Below are 9,362 nucleotides of genomic sequence, written 5' to 3'. Positions count from 1 at the left end.
GGTGTAACCATCACTGGTGTAAAATTCCATGGTGTAACAATCATTGGGTTAACTATCACTGGTGTATCCTTCAATGGTGAACCGCCACTGGTGTAACATTCACTGTGTTAACTGCTATTGGTGTAACCGCCATTGGTGTAATCGTCACTGGTGTAATGTTCTCTGGGGTAACCATCACTGGTGAAAACGTCACTGATGTAATGTTCCCTGGGGTAACCATCATTGGGTTATCTTTGACTGGTGTAATTATCACTTGTGTAACGTTCACTGGGGTAACTGCCATTAGCGTAACGGTCACTGGTGTAACTTTCCCTAGGGTAACCATCATTGGGTTAACTATCACTGGTGTAACCTTCAATGGTGTAACTTTCACTGGGGTAACTCTCACTGGGGTAAACTTGACTGGGCTAACAATCACTGGTGTTACCCTCAATGGTGTAACCTTTACTGGAGTACTCATCACTGTTGTAACTGTCACTGGTACAGTATAACCATCTGGTGTAGAGGCCCATGCTTGTGACACAAATAACACTTCATCCTTCCTGTGACAAAGTAATGGCTCCCCTGTTGTTAAACATCAAGAACACTGATTATTAAAGAAAAAAATTCAGCTGATTCTTTTATTGATTAGAAAATAATTTCAATAAAATCAGAATTTCCAAACAGAATATGAAACCATAATACACAAGTTTCAGTTAAAAATGATAATAGTTCAGATTTGTTTTTACCTTTATTACTATAAAAAGATACATTAAAAGAGACATATTTGGGGTGGGGTTATCAAGCTCCAGCCACACCCCTCCCTCCGTTACAGAGTTCCATCATCCATCATCTGATCATCCATCTATCATTTTTATGAGATCATGCTCCATCCAAAAAACACAAGACCAGACAGCTTATTTGTGTGTGTGTGTGTGTGTGTGTGTGTGTGTGTGTGTGTGTGTGTGTGTGTGTTACATGTGTATTGTGGCAGTTCAACAGCAAAGCAATCAGTCACAGATCTGCATGCAGTAAAAGCTCAGCTGCACAGCTGTGTGTGTGTGTGTGTGTGTGTGTGTGTGTGTGTGTGTGTGTGTGTGTGTGTGTGTGTGTGTGTGCTAATAAAGCAGGCAGAGGAAAGGAAAATCTCAGAGGCACAGTGTGTTTCCTCCAAACTGCACTTTACTTCACTGACTACATCACTCACACACTGACACACTGCCATCAGAACCCCTTGTCTGTCTGTCTGTCTGTCTGTCTGTCTGTGTTTCTGTCTGTCGGTCTGTAAATTGTATCCACAAGAATTCTTCTGAAAATGTTATGCACAGAACATCACTGCAGAACATCACTGCAGAACATCACTGCAGAACATCACTGCAGGTTCCTCACAGTACCGTTTTATCATGATTCTTTTTTTTAAATCCTTTTTGTACCATTTCATGAGAGAGAGAGAGAGAGAGAGAGAGAGAGAGAGAGAGAGAGAGAGAGAGAGAGAGAGAGAGAGAGAGAGAGAGAGAGAGAGAGAGATATTATTTGCACCCTTCAAGGGAGGGAAAGGAAGGAAGTTGGAAAGAAAAAAGTTCCACCCAGAATGTAATAAGGGGTTTGTTTGTCCCTCAGGTTAAAGAGTTATAGATTGTAAGTGAAACTGTAAATCTGTGAGATTTCTTTTCAGAAAGAGCTCCAAACAGAACGCTTTAAGGGAACAAACCAACCTAAACTATCCAAAGAAGAACCTTTATTTTAACTTCTAATTCTAGAGTTACATTAGAAAAAAGACAGGGTTAGACAGACAGACAGACAGACAGACAGACAGACAGACAGACAGACAGACAGACAGTTAAATAAAGAAACAACAGACATTTAAACAGCTAGACAGGACAAAAACACAGACAGTTAAGCAGCCAGACAGAGAACTAGACAGACAAACAGACAAAAAAAAAGAGTCAGACTGAAAAACAGACAGACAGACAGACAGTTGAGCAGACAGTAGATTACACAGATATGCAGACAGATAAGAAAACAGACAGACAGAGACAGTTAAACACACAAACAGACAGACAGACAGACAGACATACCAACAGACAGACAGACATACCAACAGGTAGACAGACAGACAGTTAAATAAAGAAACAACAGACATTTAAACAGCCAGACAGAACTAGACAGACATACCAACAGAAAAAGAGTCACAAGAGTTACACAAACATGCAGACAGATAAGAAAACAGACAGACCGCAGGACAGTTAAACACACAAGCAGACAGACAGGTAAACAGACAGACAAATACTTAGACAGACAGACAGACAGACTTTAGTGACATGACGGTTTGGAGTGCAGAATTTTCATTATTATCAAACAGACAGATTATAGCTGTGAGACTGGGGAATGAGTCTGACCTTCTAACAGGAAGCTAATTAACGGGTTAATGACTACTTCCGGTGATAAATTAACACCTAGTTTATGGGCCTCCTGCAGTAAGAAATGAACACACGGTATATGAACAAGTAACATCTTATAGGATGACAGCGTGCACGCGCAATTAACTTTGTTTTATCAAACCTCGGTCCATACCAGAATCACGTCCTCCTACCCCCCCCACCCCCTCTCGGTGTCGCGCACGTGAACGCGCATCATCCCTTTGGGGCACGACAAGAGATGCGCGTCCGTGAGTGCGCGCGCGATGTTCGGCTCCAGTATCCGTGCTCGGGAAGAGCTGCACGGAGAGGAATGAAGAGAAAAGAGAAGAAGAAAACATTTCCATAAAAGAAAAAAAGAAGAAGAGACGACTCTGAGCTTGGCGCGTGCGGGCGGGCGTGCGTGCACGGATCGCATTTATCTGGGAGAAGAAGAACAAAATGAATAAATAACTAAATACATACATAGGAATAAAATATTTTTATATAAATATTTTTGTAATAATAGTAATAAATAAAAAAGAGCAGAGTCGTCCTGCCGTCTGTGTCCACGGGAATACACGAGGATGGAGCGCGAGGGATGACGGGCGGAGAGCGGAGGGCGACGGCACGCGCGTGTTCGGATGCGCATCTGCGCAGTTTCTCCCGCGTGCACGGAGTTTATCCTGCTGTAGACCACCGCAGAATCGCTCGAGCACATCCGTTTCATAGTCTCGCGCTGCACACGGACCGTTCTGGTGCTTTTGGTTTTTGGATTTGGCTCTCACACACACACACACACACACACACACACACACACACACACACACGCACACACACACGCGCGCGCGCACATACGCACACACACACCGCTGTCTCGTCTCGGTATCACTGGATCGCTTTATTTTTCTCCACACTGATGAGGATCGATTAAGGATGCTGGATTAAGGAGCGCTGGTTGTTTTTTTATTGTGTGTGTGTGTTTTTTTTTTTTGAATGCAGAAGGAAATGCATCCCTCCATCTCTCCGTTACGAGTTTAGAAGTCTCCTGCGAGACGAGGCGGAGATCCGGTGCGCATTTCTGCGTCTCTGCGGTGGAGAACTCGAGCGGGATTTGTGCGCCTGCCTATTTTTAATCCTCCTGATTGATGCGATCCCGTTCTGTTTGGAAAATAATTACTACAGATCAACACCAGGGGTGGAGAAGGAGGAGGAGGAGGAGGAGGAGGACGGAACTTCAGCGCGAGACCGGCCTGGAGAGGTGAGTCGCGTTCTGTCTGTCCATCTACCTACATAGTGAAGGGTGCCAATAGTTTTTGGTCTGTCTATCTAACCGTGCATCGCTTAGCGTGTACCAGGAGTTTTGCATCTCTAGATATCGTTTTTGAAGGGTGCCAACATTTTTGAGCTATCAGTAGCTTTGTTGAACGGCTCTAATATCTATCTATCTATCTATCTATCTATCTATCTATCTATCTATCTATCTATCTATTTTGAATGGTAAAAACCTTTGTTGTTGTTTTATTATTATTATTATTATTATTATTATTATTATTATTATTATTATTATTATTATTATTATGAAATACCTTTATCCTCTTGTCTGCATGTTTTAGCACAGAGCTCTCTCTCCCTCTCTCTCTCTCTCTCTCTCTCTCTCTCTCTCTCTCTCTCTCTCTCTCTCTCTCTCCCCCCTCTCTCTTTCCCTCTCCTCCCCCCCCACTTTCTGGTGCTCACAGTAAATCAGGTTCTGAATGGCAGAATCGCTGCAAGAGATATAAATTGTTCACCTTCTCAGAGGGTTGATTACCGTATTAGACCGGAGCATCACAGGGTGGTGCTCTGCTCCCTAACTCTCATCATGTGCACGCCGAGCTGACCTTGGAAATATAATCCCGAACACTCAGCATGTCTCAGGCACACCTCTGGAATCTTATCCGGAAAGAAAATGGCGTGAACACGAGTGAATGTGTGCAGGGGAAAAAGAATGACTGTGTTGTTGCTTTTATTAAAAACTTTAGTGTAATAATAACATGCATTATGCAGAAATTTGTGTGTCTTGCTCTACACTATCAGCTCATTAGCAGTTTGTTGTGTTCTTGGCTGTACATCTTCATGCACTTTTCTAACAGAACTGTAAAATTTCTGGCGCTTAGAAGTGGGCGGAGTTTGTGTCAGGGTAAAAGTTTAGCCAGCTCACTGTTAGGTTTGTTTAGATCGACCAGGTGTGTAGAGATCGAACGCTGTTGGCTCTACGAGCACGTCAGCACATCGTCACTTCCTGTCTCGAAAGTAAATCCGTCTCATTTTTAAATACAGAATCGAATCAGTCATGGTGAATTTATTTAATACTTAGAACTCGAGCCACAAGGGTGCCTTTATTTCTGAGAGCGTGCTAATTCAGACAGGAGGATTTGGTTGACGGTTTCATCTGAGAGACGCGTAACAGCATTGATCCTGAAGCTGTACAAGAAAACGTCATTTACCCACAAGCACCTAATTCCCTTCAGACTCCTCCAGCACACACGTCAATAGCGGTTCAGTAGCAGAGTTTTGTTGTCGCCATGTTGGGAGCTCGCAGGCGCACAGATGAGATGGCATGCAGTGTTTATCTGGATTAGCTGATTTAAGCCAGATTTGAGCTGTATGATTTTCAGTATGATGTTGCCAGCACAGAAAAAATCACACATTGTTTAAAATTTTTTTTTGTAGCTTGGCTTAGGCTGCAATGCCTAATAATAAATGTAATAACAAGCACTAATAAAGTTTGGGAGATATTTGTGCTACAACTCTTGTCTAGGATCCAGCACTAAGAAGGCGACCTCGTGGGGCAGCTACAGATAACCTAGTGGTGATATATATATATATATACAAATTAAAAGAACTAACCGGTGAAGTGAATAACATTGATTATCTCGTTAAGGGGGCATCTCTCAGGGGGTTGGTTGGATATATTAGGAGGCAAGTGAACTGTATGTTCTCCAAGCTGATGTGTTGATGTGGAGCAGGAAATATTGACAACTTTGACATGGTGATCTCCAAAAGCTCTTGTGAGGGGTTCACTTCAATTCATTTGAATTTGTATAGCGTGTAAGTTATTGCACATTGTCTCAAAGCAGATTTACAGAACATTAGATTATGTAGATTTATTTACATTTATTGCTATTTATCCATAATGTGCCTCCGCCTTGTGTGTGTGGAGTTTGCATGTTCTCCCCGTGCCTCGGGGGTTTCCTCCGGGTACTCCGGTTTCCTCCCCCGGTCCAAAGACATGCATGGTAAGTTGATTGGCATCTCTGGGAAATTGTCTGTAGTGTGTGAGTGTGTGTGAATGACAGTGTGTACAGGGTGTACTGTATCCTGCCTCGATGCTCGATGACGCCTGAGATAGGCACAGGCTCCCCGTGACCTGAGAAGTTCGGATAAGCGGTAGAAAATGAATGAATGAATGAATGAATGAATGAATGAATATCCCATACTCATACTATATTTTATACAGAGGGGATTAGTCTGAGATCCAAGTGACAAAAACAGTAAAGTCTACATGGTGCTTCCACCACCATGCTTCACTCTCACTTCATGCAACATATTATTGAAATTCTGACGGTAACAAGCGGGACCAGAACAAACTCAAAGGTTTCATAGGAAATAAAGAAAGAAGGACTGATGCAAGCACAATGTTCCTTTGTGAATATTTATGCAAACTGTACAGTATATTGCTTTCCCCCCCCCTTCCACTTCAGTATTAGTTTGTGTAAGGGGCAAATTCTTACGCGGCGTAGCGTTCAGCCAGCATGCTAAAATAACGTATCGGTGCTGCACAGTATTGATATCGACAGTGTTTTGCATTACCTCATGCATTACTATCATCTTTTCTCTGCGCACTATTGATTTCTTTCATCCTCCGCCGTCCTGCAACGGCGCAGCACGAGTCATGGGAGTGATATCAGACGGCCGACACACCGATATCAATATCAGCCGTGTGAAATCACCACGTGCCACTTTATCAGTCTTTCCCGCTGAGCTGTCTGGGATATGGCAGTTAGTTCCCGCCCACACAATCCGATTGGTTAGAAAGATCCAAAATTTTGCTCCAACACCGGTTGCAAAAGCAGTCGTCACGGTGACATTGTACACACACACACATATATATATATATTTTAAATAATGTTTTAATTATGTAATAAAAATAATGAGAATATTTCAGAATTGCTTATCGTGACCCAATTAATCATGATATTGATGTTTTGTTAAAGTGTGTGTAAGAGAGAGAAAGAGATCGAGATCGAGAGCGAGCTTTATTGTAATGCGCGCTAGACCGTTTAACTAGAAGCTTTTGGGAAAGTCGGATTCCATCTCATCAGCACATGCAGTAAAACATCACGAGAACCGGATAGACGCATTCACAAAACGTTTGAGATACGGACTTGACTGTGTGTACTGTAGCAAAACAACAAACAAAGCACTAGCACGACTTGGCATCGATCTCGGTTTGCTAGCTTTCGTTGCGTTTGTTTCACATCACCTGGGAGGAGAGATTTAGCGCTCCGACAGCTCGTAGCAGGGATTCCAGCCGAGTGCCACCTGAAAACATGATTTGTTTTTTTCATCTGCTGTGTAAAGGGCACGCTGCTGATGATTTTTTCCTCTCTTTTCTTTCTCGAACCGGTGTAGCTGGATATGAGACTCGGAGCTAATCGGGACAGACAGAATAGGGTCAGAACCAGAGATCAGTGTTCAGACAAAAACATAGACAAACAATCCAGGACAGAGATAAAGAAGTTTAGAAGAGATCTCGAGTCAGGAGGCTGTTATTAATCTCGATAGACCTCAGTGTTCGAGCTTGGATTGTAGATTAGCACTAAATTAATCCTGGATGTTATGAGGATGTGATACTTTTCTGAGAATCTCTCGCATCATCAGATCCACACTTGACGAAAACTTTTGATCATATGGTCACAAAATAATAGCTGTTTTTCATTTCTATCTTTCACCAGAAAGCTTGAAATTTTGGTGTATAATCCTAATAATGTAAAAGTCTAACCACAATGGGCTGAATATTTTATATATTATATTATTATACTGTATTCGACGTCAATCACAACCCGTCACCGCACACAGACGCTCCGTTAACTCAGATCACCGCTGTTTACATCCACGCCGAGAAGATAAGCATCTCAAAAAGCAGATGAATGGACTGCAGCAGTGGAAGACATGTTGTTTGGGTGACAGAAGTGTGGTCTTCTGCTGTTGTAGCTTACCTGCAGAACTGGATATATTTGTGAGTGTGTGTGTGTGTGTATGTGTGTCTGTGTGTGTGTGTGTGTGTGTGTGTGTGTGTGTGTGTGTGTGTGTGTGTGTGTGTGTGTGTCTGTCTGTCTGTCTGTCTGTGTGTCTGTCTGTCTGTGTATGTCTGTGTGTGTGTCTGTGTGTGTGTGTGTGTCTGTGTGTGTGTGTCTGTGTGTGTGAGTGTGTGTGTGTGTGTCTGTGTGTGTTTGTGTGTGTCTGTGTGTGTGTGTGTGTGTCTGTGTGTGTGTGTGTGTGTGTGTGTGTGTGTCTGTGTGTGTGTCTGTGTGTGTGTGTTTGTGTCTGTCTGTGTGTCTGTGTATGTCTGTGTGTGTGTCTGTGTGTGTGTGTGTGTGTGTGTGTGTGTGAGTGTGTGTGTCTGTGTGTGTGTCTGTGTGTGTGTTTGTGTGTCTGTGTGTGTGTGTCTGTGTGTGTGTGTCTGTGTGTGTGTCTGTGCGTGTGTGTGTGTCTGTGTGTGTGTGTTTCTGTGTTTGTCTTTGTGTGTGTGTGTCTGTGTTTGTCTTTGTGTGTGTGTGTGTGTGTGTGTTTGTCTTTGTGTGTGTGTTTGTCTTTGTGCATGTGTCTGTGTTTGTCTTTGTGTGTGTGTTTGTCTTTGTGCATGTGTCTGTGTTTGTCTTTGTGTGTGTGTTTGTCTTTGTGCATGTGTCTGTGTTTGTCTTTGTGTGTGTGTGTGTTTGTCTTTGTGCATGTGTCTGTGTTTGTCTTTGTGTGTGTGTGTGTGTGTCTGTGTGTCTGTGTTTGTCTTTGTGTGTGTGTGTCTGTGTTTGTCTTTGTGTGTGTGTCTGTGTTTGTCTTTGTGTGTGTGTGTGTGTGTGTCTGTGTGTAAATCCCAAGAGATTTTTATCCACATTTTGATGGTGGATGTGAACTATTAGCTGGAGCTCTTGACCCCGATCTGCCATCACACAATCAGCCAGCTGGATAATACATGGGTGCAGGTGTTCCTAATAATGTGGCCAGCGAGCATATATTTGACGAGAGAGATTATTAGGGATGCGTTTTTCGAGGTAAGCAGGAAATAGAAAGGAAACTGGAAGAGTGACATTATTATTATCATCATTATTATTTTTAATCTGCGCGTGTTTATGGTGTCTGAACATGTGAGTGTAAATCAATTTGCACTTCCTTGAGAGCTGAGTCAGTGTGTGTGTGTGTGTGTGTGTGTGTGTGTGTGTGTGTGTGTGTGTGTGTGTGTGTGTGTGTGTGTGTGTGTGTGATAGAGAGAGTAACGTCAGACTCAGGAGTGTTAGCTGTGTCACTAAATGCAGACAGCAGACTGGTGCGCTAAAAGGTGGCGACCCGTGTGTTTCTGCACCCACACACACACACACACACACACACACACACACACACACACACACACACACACACACACACACAATCCGACATGTTTTCTAATGCAGTGTGTCTTGGTTTTGTAAGGTTTCTTGGAACAGCATGATTATTTTAGGTCATGAATCAGGTCTCTGTGTTTTTAGCACCGCTAGTTCACATAATCACTTTGAGGAAACGTAAAGAAAGTCTCTGATATAAAAGATACGATTGTTTTGTGTGCGAAAGCTTTCAGTAACACAGTTTGCTGTTAGTGGCCTTCTGATTATCCCACAGCGCTGAATTCTGCGTTCTGATTGGTCGGCTCTCACATCACAAGTTTGTATTAATGCGTTATCGTTTCTACGG

The 9,362-nt window shown here is 42.9% G+C and overlaps 1 protein-coding gene across 2 annotated transcripts in view; it reads left to right on the top strand.

The window, feature by feature from the left end:
- The first annotated feature begins 2,612 nt into the window (after positions 1–2,612).
- lrfn1 (leucine rich repeat and fibronectin type III domain containing 1) overlaps positions 2,613–9,362 on the top strand; it is a 132,198-nt gene continuing 125,448 nt past the window's right edge. For both annotated transcript variants that reach the window (XM_027138705.2, XM_047820236.1), the window contains exon 1: positions 2,613–3,636. The gene's annotated coding sequence lies outside the window, so the exon portion shown is untranslated. The remainder of the gene's footprint in view (positions 3,637–9,362) is intronic.

The sequence above is a fragment of the Tachysurus fulvidraco genome, chromosome 11, assembly GCF_022655615.1.
Source record: "Tachysurus fulvidraco isolate hzauxx_2018 chromosome 11, HZAU_PFXX_2.0, whole genome shotgun sequence".
NCBI lineage: Eukaryota > Metazoa > Chordata > Actinopteri > Siluriformes > Bagridae > Tachysurus > Tachysurus fulvidraco.
The sequence above is the reverse complement of the archived record's forward strand: the minus strand, read 5'-3'. Positions and strand labels throughout refer to the sequence as shown.